Raw genomic sequence first — 18,076 nt, forward strand, 5'->3', positions numbered from 1 at the left:
TTTTTAAAATTTTAAATCCTGGGAAAAAAAATTTTTTTTTTTTTTTTTTTTTTTGCGGTACACGGACCTCTCACCGTTGTGGCCTCTCCTGCCGCGGAGCACAGGCTCCAGACGTGCAGGCTCAGCGGCCACGGCTCACGGGCCCAGCCGCTCCGCGGCACGTGGGATCTTCCCGGACCCGGGCACGAACCCATGTCCCTTGCATCGGCAGGTGGACTCTCACCCACTGCGCCACCGGGGAAGCCCAGAACTTCAGTATTTTAACTGGGGTCGCACACTCATTATAAGCTCTGTTCCAAAGGCTTCCCCTTGCTCTAAGCATGAAGGAAACAAACATTAATTTTAAAATCTTGCCTTGCCTACTTTGTAGGCATCTTCAACTCTGTACCCGAGCCCCATATGCCCAACGTACAACACACAGACAGACAGACACACTGGCCCTTGAACAGACATACACACGCAGAGACACATACAGAAACACATGCACACGCGCGTGCACACACACACACACACACACACACACACACACACACACAAACACACCAATACTAAACTAGTATGTTCCCTCAGTTCCGGACACCGAAAGTATAAGAAACGCTATGAATTTAAGAACAGGTCAGAACTCAGGGGCTTGGGGTAGGAGATACTAACATTAAGTATACAAACTGATCTCAGGAGTCAACTTGGATTCAGAAATCAGGGCAACGCTTCTCCACTTTCGTAGGCTTCAAGTGAAAAAACTGTGCGTACGTGATGAGAGAAAGGGGGAAAGACAATCTCGTGTGTGGGAAGAGAATGTAATAACTCACAAAGGAGACAGAAAATGAGGGGTTCTTTTTCCTCCCCTTTTTACAAACCAAGCCAGGCTGGGCACCTCTGCTTCCCATGCCAGGTGTAAGCCAGCAGTCAACACCTCCACCCGGGCCTCCGCCCGCCATCCTCAGAGGAGGTGCTGACTGACGGAGGTGAGCGGGGTGGGCGAGGGCAGGGCTGGTTCCACAGGAGGCAGGGACCCTCCCGCTAGGGAGGCGACAAGCCCTACAAAGGGAGCAAACAGCCCTGCCCCGCAGCTCTGCAGACTCGCCCTCGCAAAGGGACCAGTGGCCTCATTCTTTTGGCTCCGCGCTATCTTTGACGGGGAAAGAGAACGACTCCCCAGACAAATCACAGATTGATTTTTCTCTCCACCCTGGAAAGTAGGGGTTTAGAGTTAGCTTCACCCGGAGTCTGCCAGGTTAAACTGGATTCAGAGTAAGTCAATGTGGCTACACTTCAATCCCAGAATCCGGGCAGCGCAGTACTTTTAGTTCCTGGCCGTCTCCGTTTTCTCTCTCTCCTGTGGCCTCTTCTGATCTTTCTCCCTGGAACAATGTCCCCGTCCCCCTCCTGTCCCCACCGCCTTCCTTCTCCCTGGAATAAGGTCCCCCTCCTGTCCGCACCCACCGCCTTCCTCCGTCGCAGCAAGGGACAGAATGGAAGTGCCTGCTTGCTGCTGTCTCCCCAGGACCACTGGGCTCACAGGTCTCATGCTTCCACCGCCCTCAACTATCCAGGACGCTTGCAAAACTCACATATTCCTGGTGCCACATCCAGGCGGTCTAGTTCAGTGGGTCTGTAGCAGAGTGCAGAAATCTGCATGTTTCACATGCTTCCCAGGTAACCCAAGTTCAAGCACCCCCCGGAGCACACCGAAGGAACCCTGGGCCGCAGTGAGAGCCAGGGACTGTGTGGTTTCTTAGCACCAGTGCGCATCACAGCAGGGGGAATGGGCTTTTGACTAAAGGATGTTGGCTACTGGCTGCAGGAAGTTGCTAGGTGGCTGGATGAAGAAATGAGTGAGTAAATAGGTTAATTTAGTGATAATGAACTTATTCACAAACTTGCTCACCCACCCATTCACTGAAATTAATTAAGCTCTGGACCAAAGGGCTATAAAACGTATTATGCGGACTATGTCAGGTAACAGTTTTTAAAAAATCTTTTAATCATCACGGACTAAATTCAGCAACCAGCTACTCAAGTGCTCAATGCGGAATGGTTTCCATAAAATTCTCCCTAGAAAATCGTCAGCATAATACTCTACGGAGATATCTGCAAGAATCCAACAGGGTCTCAAGGCTATTTGCCAAATACTGGTGCAGTGAGTTTGAGTCCTGCTTCTACCACCTGGGGTGTGTTTCTGGGTGTATGAAATCTTCTCTGTGCCCTGCTCTGGTCCTCCAGGCAGCTCCCTTACCTTCAACAAAGCGAATATCTGGCCCTGTACCCTGTGAATTAAACATGGGCCCTGCGGTAGGCAGATTTCCAAGATGGTCCCAGGCGTACACCCTGTATAATCCCCTCCTCTGGAATATCAGAAGGACTTGTGAATACGAGAGAATGGCACTTCTATGGTTATTTCACCTTATGTGACAGAAAGGATTCTGCAGATATAATTAAGGTCCCAGATGACTCTGAGTTACTCAAAAGGGAGATTATCCTGGGTGCGGCTGACCTAACCTGGCAAGCCCATAAAAGAGGTGAGAGAGGAGCAAGGTGCCATGTGATGATGGAGAGGGCACAGTGGGAAGGAAAGTGGATGGCATCTAGGAGCTGAGAATGGACCCTGGTTGACAGCCAGCAAGAGAGGAGAGCCTCAGTCCTACAACCTCAAGGAAGTGAATTCTGCCAACAGCAAGTGAGCTTGGAAGAGAACCGAGTCTCAGCTGAGAACACAGCCCTGGCCAACACCTCAACTCTGCCTTGAGATCCTGAGCAGAGAACACAACCACACTGTGCCAGGAACCGAACCTACAATATCTGTAAGGTAATAAATGGGTGTTTTCAGCTGTTAAATTTGTAATAATATTTCACAAAAAACTTCAGAGAATCCCTTCCCCCAAGGAGCTCACAAGCACCAAGGGACGATGAACATGAACCGTAATTACCATGTTGTGCTGTTTTCAAGGTTACAGCAACTCTGCCAGCACCAAGAAGAAGAAACGGAAACATGAGGGCCACACATAAAAGGCCGTCTGCTCCCAGGACCCGGCACACTGCTTCCTAAAGTGACACTGTCCCGAGATTCCAAGCGACTGCAGGACTTCTGAGTCTCCAAGTGCACAGAGAAGCCATGGGCCTGCCGAGGTTCCATGGGGGATGGAGCCCCAGCTCCCAAGAGTGGGTTGAAATGGACAAGTGGAGGATGAATGGAGCTCCTGCTCGCGCCCCAAGCGTCCGTCCTGTTCAATGAACTACTTTGTCGCCCGCCTCTGAGCACTGATTCAGTACCTGCGTCAGATGCAGACAACTACGGGCCTTAGGCGATTGAGGTTTGAACCCCAGCTTCACCCCCTTACTTACAGCATAAAATAGAGGACCCCCTCCACCATCCTCTGGGGCAGGAGTGAGAATGAAGTAAGCCCACTGCATGACACGTGGCTCAGGAATAGTGCTTTACTGATTCCAGGAGAAAAATAAAAAGCTCTGTGCTTTAAAATGGTACTTCTCAGAAGACATGAAAGAGCTTCAGAATCACCAGACACCAAAGGTGGTGATTAAAAATGCAAGCTCCCCAGCTCCCCACCCACCCCGCTCCAGGAAATCCTAATTCAGTTAAGCCTGCCTGAGGCTCAGGAGCCTGCCTTTTAACACTTATCCCAGGCCATCCTGATTCAGGTGATCCATAAAGCACATCCTTTGGAGGAAAAGATGCTCAGGAAGGATATCAGAAGGGGAGGAAGCGGACTGGAAATTTCGGCCGCACAGGAGTACCAAGGCATCTCCAAGCAGAGTTCAACCGGGACCTGTGGGTTTTGGCAATGTATTAGGCATGGAATAGAAACCCTCTTGCAAACTTCACTGGCCACCTGAGCTTGCTAAGGTAAAAGAGGTGTGTGCATACGTGCATTTGTGCATCTGGACAGCAGTGCCAGGGCAAGCAGCACAGAACAGGCGTTAGATGCCCCGGGGGATTCTGGGAGCAAAGCGAGGACAGCACAGCCACCTCTCCTGCCTCATGACAGTGCGTAAAGAACCGCCCGTTGCTGTCCAGCAGCACACCTGGGGTGGCATGCAGTGTCTGTGGATGGACCCCAACTGTGCAGCAGGGTCCTTCTGCAGGTTCTGATCAGACCAAGAGCTTCGTTCTACTGACCTCATTTATTTAAAGCAAAGCGATACCAATCTGACCCAACAAGCCGTGCTGGTTTCCCCATCCCTCACCTCTCAGTTGGGTTCCTCTCCCCACTGACACCTCTCAGTGTAGCACACACTGGGCACTTGAGAAATATCTGCTGTACAAATAAAAGGATGGGTGGATGAATTCGTGAGTGAGTGAATGAATGAATGCACAAACTGATCTCCCTTCCTCAACCCACTCTGCCCCACGCAGTCAGAGTACTCTTGCCATAATACCAACAATACCAAGTTCCCCTCCTACCCAACACCCATCCGTGGCTCCCACTGGATGGATCATGTGCAAACCTACTGAGGTGTGCCGGGACCTCCACCTGGTTCACGCTTATCCTTCAGATATTCAACCCTTTAAAGTTTTCTGGAAAAACCATGCTTTCTCATGTGTTCCTCAAAATCCTCCTTCATCTAGAAACTCCAGCTCATCCTCCAAGTTCAGTTGAATCAGCACCTCCTCCAGGAAGCCGTCCCTGAATGCCATAGGCAGGGTTAAAGTAGCTTACAGTCAGCTGTTACTTATTCAGTACACTATGTCAGCAACCCCCTTCTCTGAGTGTCCTTAACATTCTGCACAGATGATCTCCATTCATCTGTTCTCCTGTGCCTAACAGTTACAGGGCCTGGCACCCAGGAGGAATAAAATAATTATATAAACTGATCTTATAATTCCCAGGGGACGTGTGTGTCCCCACGGTTGACAAACATTGTCAGATGCTGTCAAGGACACAAGCAGGATGGAAAATACCCTCTTTCTTCCAGAACAGCACAAAGCTTTTGCCACATAAGGCACAGGCAGCAGGTTCGCTGCACCCATTTTCAGAAGCTGAAGACGTCCCTCCTCCAAGAAGCAGGGCTTCCTCAGCACGACTGTGTGTCATGCTGTCTGCAGGGGCACGTGACTGGGGAATCCCATCTGTTCTCCAGCGTACCCCCCACCCCGCCCCCGCAACCCGTGACAAATGAATTCGTCTGCAGTGTTTGCCAGGAGATGCTGCTTTGGGAGCAAAGGATGAATTATTCATCCCGAACAGATGCCTGCCCCAGCCTCCTGGGTACAGCCTGCAAAGGCACCCCCTGTGCCTACCAGGCTCAGGTCCCATTACGCAAAATAATAATAATAATAACGGCAGCATCTACCTTCGGTGGAGTTCCTACAACATGCCCTGTTGGGAGCTTAACCTACATTATTTAACTTTCACAACAGCCTCGAGGGGTATGAGCTAGCACCACCCCCATTTACAGATAGGGAATCAGCACTGCAGGGGGGTAAGGTAACCAGCCCCAGTCCACCATTTCCCCAAGTCTCCAGAAGGTACACTTTCCACGGCAAGAGGGAGAAGCATCAGGAAGAAAGCAGGGAAGCCCTGGAAAGCCCAGGGAGGGGAGGGATCCCCTCAGGCAGAGCTGGGAAATGCCAGGCCGCCCCTCCCCCTCTGGATTTAACATTCAGAGCAGCAATGCAGGCAGGCGGGATGACAGCCCTCACCAGCCCCAGCATATCAAATGCAGCTATTTCCAGCAGCTTCTCTGCCAGAGAAGCCCTGTCACATTTGATAGGGCTGACTCTGGAGGACGTACAGTTAGATGAGGCAGAGCTGAGGAAGGAGAGAAAGGGGACTCCCTAGAAGCTCGACCCCTGACAGTTGTTATTCATGTCCTGCCCCATGGACCACTCCTGGGAAAGGAGGAGGGAAGACAGGTAGCATCCTTTAAGGAGAGGAATAAAAACCAAAGTGGGTGTGAAGCAAAAGAATATATGAAGGGAACAAAGAGACATTTTGCTTGAATCGGGAAGGATGAACAGGAAGTCTGGGGGAAGTAGGGATGGCGAGTGGTCCACGCTGGAGCTCCAAGCCCCAAACCACCGCCTGAGAGAGGCTGCAGCCAGTTCTATTAAAGTCACCTGGCAGAGCCGCAGCGCCTGCCCAGTGCTCTGGCCAGATCGTGTCACCTCACCAGGGCAAAGACTTCAATAAAGGCCCCCAAAGCTACAGCAGCTGCAGAAGTCCGCGGATGGAGGCCTCCTGGATGGACACTCAGCCTCCCTGAGCCGCAGGCTGCCCGGACCTCGACTCCAGGCGGCTTCCCCCTGGTCCTTCATTTCCACCCTCGAACCTGAGTCTCCTTCCAGCCCCGCTCCTCAGTCTGATGTCTTTGCCAGCCTGAATCTAGTGAGATTTCTCAGCCTCCAGAGCAGCCTGGCCCAGTGCAGTGAGCATGAGGTCTGCCACCAGAGGAGTGTCACCATCACCCCAAGTGCGCATCCCCCTAACATGGATGCTGGCCCCTGTTGCTGGCCCCTCTGTATCCCCCATGAGTCTGAGGGCTCCCTTACTAAAGGGACTGAGTCTTACCCTCCTCTGAATTCCTGGGACCTGATCCCCAGCTGCTGAGTCAAACAGCAGCAGCCTCCAGCCTCCTGTCTCAACAGAGACAGGGCACAGGGACACTGGCTGCTCCGCAGACCAATCAAGGGACTATTTACAACAGCGGGGCAGGGCTTCGGGTAATCTACAAGGGAGGGAAAAGCTCCCTGGAATTGACCACAGCAGAGAACTGTTATCACCCCTGGGCCTAAAAGGCAAAAGAAGGGAAGCAGGGAGAGGGCTCCCAGCAGGAGCTGTGGCCCACAACAGCCCAGCGGGAGGGAACCAGGTCCTCTCTCCCCAGCTCTCACCCTCTGATCTTCCACTGCTGCCTCTGTTGTCTGCACCCAACCAGAAGTCCAGGCAAGGGAGCCACTGATGAAATTCACAAGGTTAGTCTCATACGGACACAGAGCAGGTGGAGAATGGATTTGAAGAGACAAACAAAATACTCAGCACATAGACGGCATCCACTTTTTTCACCGGTCTGCGTATGGTCCCAGTTCTGGTGATACACCCATACTCTATGTGGTTGGGGAGGGGGGAGTTTACTCCTTAGCAATGGTCCTGTGACTCAGACCCGGGTAAAGTTCATTCATTCATCCAGTCATTCATCCATTCATTCCAGGCACCCATTCATCCATTCATTCCAGGCACCCGTTCATTCATTCATTCCAGGCTGAGTACGAAGGATGCATCTGTGAACAGAACCGACTTGCTGGGCTTCCCTCGTGGCGCAGTGGTTGAGAGTCCGCCTGCCGGTGCAGGGGATGCGGGTTCGTGTCCCGGTCCAGGAAGATCCCACATGCCGCAGAGCGGCTGGGCCCGTGAGCCACGGCCGCTGAGCCTGCACGTCTAGAGCCTGCGCTCCGCAATGGGAGAGGCCACAACAGTGAGAGGCCCACGTACCGCAAAAAAAAAAAAACCAACTTGCTTCCGAGGGGAATCCAAGCAACAGGAATCGTCCCAGCATGCAACCCAAGCCAGGCCATCCAGAAACTCAGTTCTGGAACCTCTGTGGACCACAATGGGAAAGGGACGTTCTCCTTCTGTCCCCTTGGAGTTGAGAGGATGGATGGAGGGTCTTGGAGAGCCACGAGCCACAAGCCACCTGGGAGGGAAGCAGAGTGAGGACCTGGAGGCCCAGGGAAGGGCCCTGACCCACCCAAGGTCAGTGGTGTACAAACGCTCCTGGGTCATGGTCTAAGGGAATATTTCCCCACTGAGCCATCCTGCCTCATCTTCCACGGGAGATGTCCCGCAACTAGCCGGGGTTAAGGGACAGGAATCCTGATCTGTAAGGACTCTCATGAACAGGGAGGCACTGAGCATCTCCAGCAGCTGGTGGTTTGGAATCACAAAGCTGATGTGGGGTTTTCTCTGAGCCAGAGCACATAAACCCACATTGAAAGTCCCACAGGAAGATGAGGAGGAAACAATTACTTTGATGCCTGAGGACAAGACAAATACAGGCTCAGATCCTAGGCTTCCTGAAGAGGACCGGTATCCACTGGCAGCCAGAAGGAAGGGCTCTGTGACAGAGCTGAGTAGACGTCTCCAGCTTCTGTTTGGTTTTAATAAGGTGCACTCGAGGGACGCAAGGCCGGGAGCAGGAAAAAAAGCAGGCACAGCAGTCAGGAATTCTGGGTCCTAACCTGGTTCTGCTTCTAACTGGCTGTGAATTTAAGAGAAGTCCGTTACTCCCTACCCTGAGCTTTAACCTCCTCTTGTGCTAAATATAAAAAGAAAATAGCTGTAAGGAGGACCGGTGAGGAAAGTGGCAGCACCATGGCTGGGGGTGGGCTTTGGAGTCAGACCTCAGTTCAAGTCCAAATTCAACCTTTAAAAGCCATGTGGCATAAAGCAAGTCAGATCGTAGGGTGCGGTTTTCTCGCCTGTAAAATGGGTGGGCATGACAGCCCCTGCCTTCGAGCATCTTTGTGAGAGTTAAGGGAGGTGAATAAAGCCCAGCACACAGCAGAAACACGAGAAGGGGCGTCAGCATAACTGAGGAGGGATTGGTCTAGAAAGGTCTGTAAAAGATGCTTCCTGGTCCACAATCCAAATGCTTTGGGCGCTAAGGCATGGTGGCATTTTTTGCATAAGGAGGACATTTCTTCCCTCCCCTCCCAAACTCCCTGCTGAGTAACTCAGCTCTCTCACCCAAGCCTCCGCAAGGCATTTTCCACCTCCATTTTCGGCTATAAAAACACCCTAAAAATTATTAGAGTTTTTGTCTTGATTTCTGAATATACTGGTCACCGTCTTAGTGGAAGCTAGAGCAACCTACGTAAAATTTAATAAGCACCTTGAGTTCCTGACTTCTGGGACCAGACAGAAGGCCCTTCTTAAAGTATTTGCCAAGAAAACCGTCAAGGAGACCAGAGAAAAGATGGTCACAACCATACCCACCTCTGCTTGTGAAGCTACCTGTGCCTTCAGAGAGCGCTCCCAGCTGATAAGAAAGAGGAGACCTGTTTTCCGAGTGGCTAATACATGCAGGGGCTCTTCTAGGTGTTGTACCAGCTTTATTTCTAACCCTCCAAACAAGCCTAAGATACAATGGTCAGTACTAGCAGCCCATTTCACAGATGATACAAACTGAGGCTCAAAACCCCTTAAGTGGCTTGCCCAAGGCAGCACAGCAACACACCACCAGTAACAACTGATGAGGCTGCATTTGAGCTCAGGAATGTCTGACTACAGAGCCTGTGTTCTTCCAAGCATGCAATTCTCTCTTCAAAGGAAAAACGCAAACAGAACTGCCTGTTGGAATGCGTGGGCACCCACCCAGGGGGATGAACGCTGGGCTGGGTAAATTCTGAAGTGCCTAAGAAGGAATCCCTCCCGTCACCACAATGTCACGGGCACCGATGATGGCGGCCCATCAGCCTCTGGGCTGTCACAGTCAGGAGACCAACCTGGTCACATCTGCAGCCTGTCCCTTACCTTTGAGCCGGAACCCAGCGCCAGGATGGATGTCTCCCGGGCTGACACCCCGAACTGCGTGGGCTGTGTTTTTCACTCAAAAGAAGACAAATTAACCAGAACCCAGACAGCACATCAAAGAGGTCACTGTGGTCAGAACAGACTCACGGAGGGAAGAACTCTCTAGGCAAGGACAAGTGTTTATTTAACTGCTTATGCGTTGATGAAAAACTAATTTGTACCAAACCACAGTGTACTCGAGACATGTTGATAAATGATGCTGCAGAAGCATCGTGTTTCTGGGCTTTCAGTGTGTTTTGTATTCCTGAGGCTACAAAGAGAACGCCTGCTTCCCTGACTGAGGCTTCATATACTTGCCAACACAGCACAGAAGGCCCCTCATTGCTAAAGGGCAAGAAATGGCCTCATTTCCCTCTGTAACTCTAGCCCCCAGACTAGCACACAGTAGGTGCTCAAAAAAATGCTGCCTGGGTTAACATGAAGTAAATTTACATTTTAATCCAAATGGTGAATACGAGGTTTGAAAGGTAAACTGGAACACAGGGCCGGTATATTCCAATGGGAGGTATGAGCCGAAGGTGACAAAGGTGAGTTTTTCAAAGGTTTATACAGTCAGTGTGCGTATTGAGAAGTGCTTTGCTGTATTTTCGAAGTTTCCTGATGGGACATATGTATATGCATGGATATAATATACAGCATCTGTGGATATGAATGGTCATATATTTTAAGATATTTGATAACTAAATCTATTCAGGCATGTGATTGGCACACAGACGCCCTCAGCAAAATGGGAGCTTACCCTGGTCCAAGCAAAGCTCGAAGAAAGTGAAATTCCAACAGCATCATCACAAATCGTTCGGTAAGAAGTCTCAAGAAACCAGTGTTGGGAATCGGGAAATGCTCTCCATTAAGCCCCAATTACAAAAGGGCAGGTGAGCCAAAGGAAGGGGAGATAAGAGATTCAGGAGACATCTTTAAAAGTGTTTCACATCTGTAGGAAAAGCACGAGGGAGATGCAGACCCAGGAGGAGCAGAAGAAAGACACCAAAATTGTGCTGTACAACCTCGTGGAGGGGGAAGGAAAACAAAATGGGGGCAGATGGTGGATCGGCAACAGATGAAAGGCGAAAAGTGGTCTTTTTCACCTCAGTGGGTGATTCTGTCTTCAGCAAAAAGAATGTTTTCCAAACTGGAAGATGAGGAATAAACCCGAATAAAGCAGGAACAAAAGGAGACACAGGAAACATAATACCGTGATGTGGGTCACGGGCCTTAGATCTGACGGCAGAATCGCCAATGAAATTTGCTTTCTGGAACAGGGAACGGGCGAGACGCCTGGAACCTGAAGATGCGCAAATGCGACCCCGTTTCCTGAAGGGCAGCCCAGGTTCAAACTGTCACACTAGTGCCCCTGTCCCGTCCCTGCCTCTCCCCACCTTCCAACAGCATCATAAGCCCCGTCCGTAGCTCTGGGGCTGCACCACCGACATGAGGAAGGGAGGAAGGTCATTAACCTCCACTCGGAGCTGCTGCCCCTCTACCCAACTGCCTTTAAGGGCCTCCGCCATCTGTCACCCCACCATGAGCGCCTTCTACATCCCAAACACACCCCCGGATTTCACCTCCACACGGAGCTCTTCTCGGGAAATGGCACGACTATCTGATTCAGTTGCTCCAACCAGAGACCCACAAGGCATCCCACACCTTCCCCCTTTCCTTTATCGTCACATCCCTTGTGCTGGCCAAAAAGTTCGTTCGGGTTTTCCGGTAAGATGTTACAGAAATGCCCGAACGAACTTTTCGGCCACCCCAATACTTCCAGAGTAAACACAACAGCCAAAGGGATCACCCCACAAGCACACATTTTGCACTGACATTTCAATCTAACTCCCCATCCTGCAGGTGGACCTCTGCAAACGCACCTCCTGCTGCTCTCCCCATCCTGCAGGACATTTCTGCTCTTCTGGCTTTTCTTTAGGTCCTGGAACACCCCAGCTCTCCCACCTCAGGACCTCGGAAGACGGTTCTCTTCCAGCAGCCACTCGGCCCACACATCAGTCCTGGGCGTGACTGGCCCCTCCGGATCCGACAGCTGCATCTCCGGGACGTGCCTCCACCCACAACCCTCCATTTCACCAAAGCCTTTGTTTCCAAATCATCACGTGTAGTTATTTGTCTGTTTACTTATTTGTCTGTCTGTCTCTGCACTAGAATCTCAGCTGCCTGGGAGAAGAAGGGATAGACCTTTAAGCCAAGGTCTGAGGAAGCAAAGGAGCCCTTGGGGTAGGTGGTGGAGAAAGAGGGAAAAGCCTTTCAGGTGGGGACTTCCCTGGAGGTCCAGTGGTTTAGACTTCCCCTTCCACTGCAGGGCGTGTGGGTTCGATCCCTGGTTGGGGAGCTAAGATCCCATGTGCCTCGCGGACAAAAAACCCAAAACATAAAACAGAAGCAATACTGTAACAAATTCAGTAAAGACTTTAAAAATGGTCCACATCCAAAAAAAAAAAAAAATCTTAGAAAAAAGCATTTCAGGTAGAAGGAGCGGCACGAGTGAAAGCACAGTCATGAAACAGCACATACTGGGAGGAACAGGTCCTGGAGGAGGAGGGTGGGAGGGAGATGGGACTCTGCATACGGAGACGGGGGCCCAGGAGACCACGCTTGATCAAGCTGGGAGCCCCTTTCCAGGACTCACACAAGCTAGCCACCCCACTGTGAAGATGCAAGGAGAAGCCAGAACCCTTTGTCTGATGTCATCCGACAAAATTGGGGTATTACCACATGCCCGTCCGTGCTGCCTGTGCGGAAGAGGAGGACGTAGCGGGCATGCCCTGTGGACGACACAGGAGCTGCCAGGATAGGGCACCACTGCTGGCAGGGACCAAAAGGAAGCACTCCCGGGAAAGGATGGTAAAGCTGCCCACTCCACGGGCATCGGTGTTCCAGGACTTTATCCCGATTCCACTGAATCGGGGCCACTTTCCAGCAACCTGGACCTCCACAGTGTACAAGGTTTAGCGTCTTCCACCAAAGGCAATACTCACTACCAAATATCCACCTGGAAAGACAGGAAGAGGCAGATAAAGAGCGTGGACTCTGCCCAGGCTCTCCGCTTGGAAATTCTCACGGCCATGAGATGTGACTGTGAGCCTGTCACCCAACCCCCTCATCGTGCCAGGTCTCCATCTGTAACACGAGGTCATTAGTGGCTCCAACCTCACAGGGCTGTTGTAACAATCGAACAAGGGAACCCCTTCGAGGAGGGCAAAGTCACCCCGTTTTGCAGCTGAGTAAACTGGGGTTCAGAGAGGTGAGCAACTTACCCAAAGCCACACAGCCACAGTGGCAGAGCCACAAACTCACGCCAGAGCCCACATCCCTGACTACTGAGCTGCACTGATCCCTCAGGTTTCAGGGGCAACATAGCCCTGACCCCTCACCCCCTCTCCCACCCCACCACCCTACCCCACCCCCACCCCCGTCCAAAGGACACTGAGACCCAAGCAGACAAGCAGCCCTGCAGGTGACTTGGAGCCTTGGAAGTGCACATTGTACTTCAGCTCCGTTAACTCTAACCACATCCTGAGCACAACCAAAACTAGGTCAAAAGAATTATTTCTGGAATTTCAAAAAAAAAATAAAAGAAACCAGAGCAGAAATATCCTAAACGTGTCTCCCATCATTTGCAGCCAAATGATCTCAAATGGAGGGCTTGTTATTATTCTTTTTCTTTTCCATCATGTCAAAATCCTGCTCCGGACTGGAATGAACCGGTTCCCATCAGCAGTCCCCATCCCTGCCCCAACTCCAGGCCCAGCTAAGTGGGAGAGGGCAGCATTTGCAGCTGACTCAGTGGGTGCAGACTCCCCAGCAGTTCGGCCCATGTGTCACATTCAGAAGAGCACCCATGCCCTTGGCCCCTGCACCCTTCCTCCCATGTTCCCCTGCGCCTCAGCCCCCATCCCCTTCGGAAGGTTGCAATACTTAACATCTCAGTCCCAGCACCCCCAAGGATTCCACCCTCAATCTCTGGCCGCCCTGCTCTATTATTTCATAATCCCCTCCCCTACCCCTCATTTTATAGACAAGGAAACTGAGTCCCAGAAGGCAAAACAGATTGTCTCAAGGCCACAGCTCATTAGTGGCAGACCAGGGCAAAGCCCAGGGCTCCTGGCACTTGGGCTGGTCATCTTTCTGCCCCGCCAGCAGCAGGGCTCTTGAGACACCATGGGTGTATTAGCTTTCAGAGGCTGCCGTAAAAATTGATCACAAACCTGGAGGCTTAAAACAACAGAAATGTATTCTCTCACAGTTCTGGAGGCCAGAAGTCCAAAATCAAGGTGTCGGCAGGGCCACCTCCCTCTGAGGGCTCCAGGGGAGGATCTCTTTGTCTTTGCCGGCTTCTGGCGACTCCAGGTGACCCTTGGCTTGTGGCCACATCACCCAATCTCTGCCATGATTCTCATATGGCTTTTTCCTCTTCTCTCCATGTGTCTCTCCTCTGAGCATCTCTTATAAGAATACCTGTAATTGGATTTAGAGCCCACCCAGGTAATCCAGGATGATCTCATCCCAAGATCCTTAAATTAATTACCTCTGCAAAGACGCTTTTTCCAAATAAAGTCACATTCACAAGCTCCAGAGGTTAGAACACATCTCTGGGGGACCACCATTCAACCTACTACAATAAACTTCTACCTGGGGATTCCAGACACCTTTGGAAATTAAGCACAGCTGTAGGTGAAGAAAGACCCTCTGGTTCAAGTTACATCTGCCCACAAAGCAGAGCAGCACGCGGGTCCGCAGCACGGACCTGCCCTCCACTAGATACCGCCACTTGCCACATAGTCACGAGAGAGACATGTAACATATAATCTCAGGATAAAGAGATCAGCTTACTGCATAGAAGGCTTACTGCATACCAGACACTGTGCTAAATCATGGTACACGTTCTCTTTTCTCCTATTACCACCCATTAAGGGAAGTAAGATGTCACTTGCTAGTTGGGTGACTTCAGACAATTAAATGCACTGGGCCTCAATTTCCTCACCTTAAAAATGATATTAATAATAACTGCTTTGAGAGGTCCTTAGGAAGGTAAAGGAGAAATCGTAAGGGAAATGCCTAGCACAGAGGCACACACAATAAATGCTTTTATCATTGTATCTGTCCATGGCTCACCTCTTTCTTCAATACCTACAGATAATTTTTTTAAAAAATCAGTGTTACAACTCCCTTCCTAACAGCCATGACCCTAAAACCTCCATAGTGTGTAAACAGTAGTTACGTACTTTGAGTGTTATTTTAAATGCACCGGGAAGTTTGTTCTTTAAAGGAAACTCTGGGTGGCTCCTCTATAATGGCTGAACATCCTCCAGCAGCGTGAATATTGATCTGCTTAAGGTGTCTGTTCAACGCATTTGTATGCATGGTCGGGTTCCTATGATTTAAGTGGGGCACAACTCCTGTCAGGTCAGTGAATCCATGTTTTCCATCCTCGGCTGTATTCACCCCACTGACTGCTTACCTCATTCTCTGATTCTTAGACAATGCCTGAATTCATTTAGAATATTTCGGTTCTCCCAACCACCTCAAAGGGACAAATACAAAGAGAAACTGAGAAGGAAATGAGTTCTATCATTAAACAAGGCCCAGGTGTGACAAAATACAAACACAGAAGCAGCACCAAGAGTGAATGACAAGAATAGAATATGAGAAGAACCATTTACTCAAAAGTAGATTCCACGGCAAGCTTTTGGCAGGAGCCCGCATCCTGGGATGGGAAAGATCACAGGCTTTGCAGTCATTAGCCCTGGGTTCAAATTCCAGCTCTGCCTGTCCCAGCTGTGGTGTAAGGCCTGAAATTAAAGCTCAGGATTCTGTGCTGCCTTGACAGCTGGTGAAATCGGAAGGGCTTTGAAAGATCTAATCACAAGTTGCGCTCGTGATTCTGCTCCTGTGCATTAGGTCCCCTAGAGAAACAACCTTACTTATCAGGGGGGCAGGGAACAGTCCCTGCTCATCCCTGAATAGTGGGTTTCAGGTCTCTGCCAGCCCACAGAGTACTTAAACAAGCCAATCCTCCTGCAAAAACCAGGGGCACCCCACCCTCTTGATACTACAAAGCCTGCCTCCACAGCCCCTGCTTGTTCACAAGTGCAGCCCCCATGGAGCCCTATGTGGCAGGTGGTGTCCTCTCCCCTGGGCTGTGATCACGTGTGGATAACAAACTACTGTGGACACCCTCTGTCCTGTATTTGGTGTTGTGGGTCCAGCCATTCCCATAATCCTGGGGCCGGACTCTGTCCTCCACCTGTATGAGCTTGGCCAAACTCTCTAAGTTCCTTCACCTTCCAAGGGATAATAAAGGCTTCCTTGCAAAAGAGCAAAACTCAAATTCCTATAATCTAACTATAGGGGCTCCCCTGCCCCCAAGTAAAAGAAACAGAAAAGCAAGGACATCAATAACCACTGAGATAGGAGTCAACATTCCTTCCTACCCCCTCACGTTCACATATAAACAACACTTGGACTCTGAGAAGGGATGGATTAGATTCCCTGTAACTACATCATAGGCGTTATTACTAATCAGTGGAGAGTGGGCCACAGGTTATTACTATAAAGCTATCACACAAGAAAGACAAACACAGGCCAGCAGGAGAGCACTGTATGGTACAAGGAAAGTAAAAAGACTCATCCTTCATGAAGAAACTAAATAATGGTTGGTGTCCCCCAAAGACTGCTTGAGAAGGCTCTGGCAGGAGGAGACCACGGTTGTGTAGTGATACCTGAGATTAACTAGTGATGCCTGCCACGGGAAAGGGAGTGGGTCAGGCAGCAGGGTTATGGCTTAAGTGCCTTCCTACCCTCAACAGGAGAAAGAACACTGGCCTTGCACACAGAGCCCTGGGCTTCTAGCCATTTCGCCTCTCAGGGCCTCAGTGTCTCTATCTGCAAAATGAAACGACTGAACTAGAGGACCTCTGAGGCCCCACCTCCTCTTCCTTGTTCTGTCTCCTTTAATCTAATTAATCACATCATGGTGAGGGGTCAGGATGGGGTCACTGACCCCAGGGCAGGAGAGCGAGACACCATTCTGACCACCCTCTTGGATCCTGGAAAACTGTACTATCTCCTGATTAACCCTTAAACTCCTACCAGGTCTGATTCCAAAGAAGCTTCAGAAGCAAAGGAATGGCCTCAAGCTGTGTTTGCTCTCTGCAACAGCGATTTAAAATATAAAAATAACACCCTGGTTCCAGCGAGACTTGGGGTCTGAAGAGCAAAGCCAAAGAAATCAAGGCTCTTGCTCGGCCCCATGCACACTCCCTCCCAAATTACCTGCGGATGGGGTGCTCCCCAGCCGAGCCACAGACAGGAGGAAAAGAGGGGAGCAAATCCACAACACTCCCCCCGCCCCACCCTCACACACACACTCACACACACACACACACACACACACACACACACACACACACACACACACAACAGAAACCAACTGAAACAGCAGCTGAGCACAGGGCAAAACGTGGTCCAGGCTGGTCTCTCTTCACCAAAGAGGCCCAGATCTCTTTTCAATAAAATAGCCTTTAATCACTTTAAAGATTTTATTTAAAATTCCCCATGGACAAATTATAGGCAAGGCCTCCTGGCCATGATCTACCTAGCAATCGTGCCTCTCTCTCTCTCTCTTCCAGTCTCTCCCAGGGTGTCTGCCTCTGTGTCCCCGATCCCATGTGTGTGCGTCCCCACCGTTGTCTGTGCCTCTGCAGCTTGCTCTCTCCCTCCATCTGTCTCCACCCAGCATCTCAGCTCTCTCAAGGTCCATCTGCCCCCGGATGCTTCCCTCCTCCTTTTCTCCATCTGCCTAGCTCTGTCTCTCTCTCCTTGTGCCATTTCCTCTTCCACCTCCCACTCCTCTCTGTGATCCTTTCTCTAAAGCAGAGTCCTTCTGTTAGCTGTGCTCTCTTTTCATTCTTTCCTGCCTCCAGCAAAGTCTTTTCCAACTGGGAATGACTACCAGAGCTCGTCCAAAATTCCTTGGAAACACACCTAAGCCACTTCTGCATGACGCAACTTATTTACAAAACATTATTGCAACAATTAACACAAACAATTTGAGATAGCAACCACAGCCTCTGGTCCCTGGAAACCAGCACATAGAAATTAGTCAGCGTTCCCTTCTCGTCCACCACCCTAGAGAAAACACACACACACACGCACACACACACGCGCGCGCGCGCGTGCAAGCGTATCCCAGCTTTCTAAGGCTCATTAAAAAAATGATTTGGGGGCTTCCCTGGTGGCGCAGTGGTTGAGAATCTGCCTGCCAATGCAGACAACACAGGTTCGAGCCCTGGTCTGGGAAAATCCCACATGCCATGGAGCAACTGGGCCCGTGAGCCACAATTACTGAGCCTGCGCGTCTGGAGCCTGTGCTCCCCAACAACAGAGGCCGCGATAGTGAGAGGCCTGCGCACCGCGATGAAGAGTGACCCCCACTTGCCACAACTAGAGAAAGCCCATGCACAGAAATGAAGACCCAACACAGCCATAAATAAATAAATAAATACATTGTGTATTATTTA

General features: G+C 50.6%; 1 protein-coding gene across 1 annotated transcript in view; it reads right to left on the reverse strand.

Annotated features, from left to right (window-relative positions):
* The window catches only part of KCNQ3 (potassium voltage-gated channel subfamily Q member 3), a 300,717-nt gene that overhangs the window by 247,004 nt on the left and 35,637 nt on the right, over window positions 1–18,076 (reverse strand).

The sequence above is a fragment of the Lipotes vexillifer genome, unplaced genomic scaffold, assembly GCF_000442215.2.
Source record: "Lipotes vexillifer unplaced genomic scaffold, Lipotes_vexillifer_v1.1 scaffold796, whole genome shotgun sequence".
NCBI lineage: Eukaryota > Metazoa > Chordata > Mammalia > Artiodactyla > Lipotidae > Lipotes > Lipotes vexillifer.